Here is a 1,204-nt window from a genome sequence, read left to right on the forward strand (position 1 = left end):
ATCAGGTCCTCATTTTCCCCCTCCCTCCCCACTCCCTCATGAACCCTTGATAATTCATAAATTATTATTATTTTGTCATATCTGGTGTCTTCTTTCACCTACTTTTCTGTTATCCATACCCCAGGGAGGAGGTTATATGTAGATTCTTGTAATCAGTTCCCCCTTTCTACCCCACCTTCACTCCATTCTCCAGGTATCGCCACTCTCACCACTGGTCCTGAAGGGATCATCCACCCTGGATTCCCTGTGTTTCCAGTTGCTATCTCTACCAATATACATCCTCTTGTCTAGTCAGATTTGTAAGGTAGAATTGGGATTATGATAGTGGGGGAGAGGAAGCATTAAAAAACTACAAGAAAGTTGTATGTTTCATCATTGCTACACTGCACCCTGACTGGCTCATCTCCTCCCCACGACCCTTCAGTAAGGGAGTGCCAGTTGCCAACAGATGGGCTTTGAGTCTCCAATCCACACTCACCCTCATTTACAATGATATGATTCTTTTTGTCCTTTGATGCCTGATACCTGATCCCTTTGACAACTCGTGGTCACACAGGCTGGTGTGCTTAGTCCATGTGGGCTTTGTTGCTTCTGAGCTAGATGGCTGCTTGTTTATTATAAAGAACCTTTCACAAACATCTTTGGTTTACTTAATATCTACATTTTGTTGGTTGTATTGCTGTTTTCCACTTGTCACTATACTCTCTCTCTCTTTTTGAACATTTTATTGAGGGCTCTTCCAGCTCTTCTAACAATCCATACATCCATTGTATCAAGCACATTTGTACATATGCTGCCATAATTATTTTCTATTGAGCCCTTGCTGTCAGTTCTTTTCCCTCCTTCCCCCCACCCTTGTGACCCTTTGATAAATTATAAATTATGATTATTTTCATATCTTACATCGACCTCTGTCTCCCTTCCCCCATGGTTCCTGTTGTTTGTCTCCCTGGAAAGGGGGGAGGGAGGTTGTCACTATACTCTTAAAGATGGAATTGTTATTGTTTAGGGAAACATCTTAAGTAAAAAAGGAACCCCAGTGTTACCCTTAGTAAATTATTTTTCTTGCTTTACAGGAAATTAACGTGTAGCTAATCAAATGAGGATAGAAATGGACCTTTTTAAAACTTCATTTGTATTAGGCATTGTATTAAGAGACTTGTGTATTAAGAGATTGTATTAAAAGATAAGCTTTTCTTTTTAA

At 40.0% G+C, this 1,204-nt stretch overlaps 1 pseudogene; it reads left to right on the top strand.

Moving 5' to 3' along the window:
- Positions 1 to 1,091, top strand: part of LOC105979795 — a 6,712-nt pseudogene extending 5,621 nt beyond the window's left edge.
- The last annotated feature ends 113 nt before the right edge of the window (positions 1,092 to 1,204 follow it).

Source organism: Echinops telfairi, unplaced genomic scaffold, assembly GCF_000313985.2.
Source record: "Echinops telfairi isolate 266 unplaced genomic scaffold, ASM31398v2 ScPeMD7_34;HRSCAF=130, whole genome shotgun sequence".
Lineage (NCBI taxonomy): Eukaryota > Metazoa > Chordata > Mammalia > Afrosoricida > Tenrecidae > Echinops > Echinops telfairi.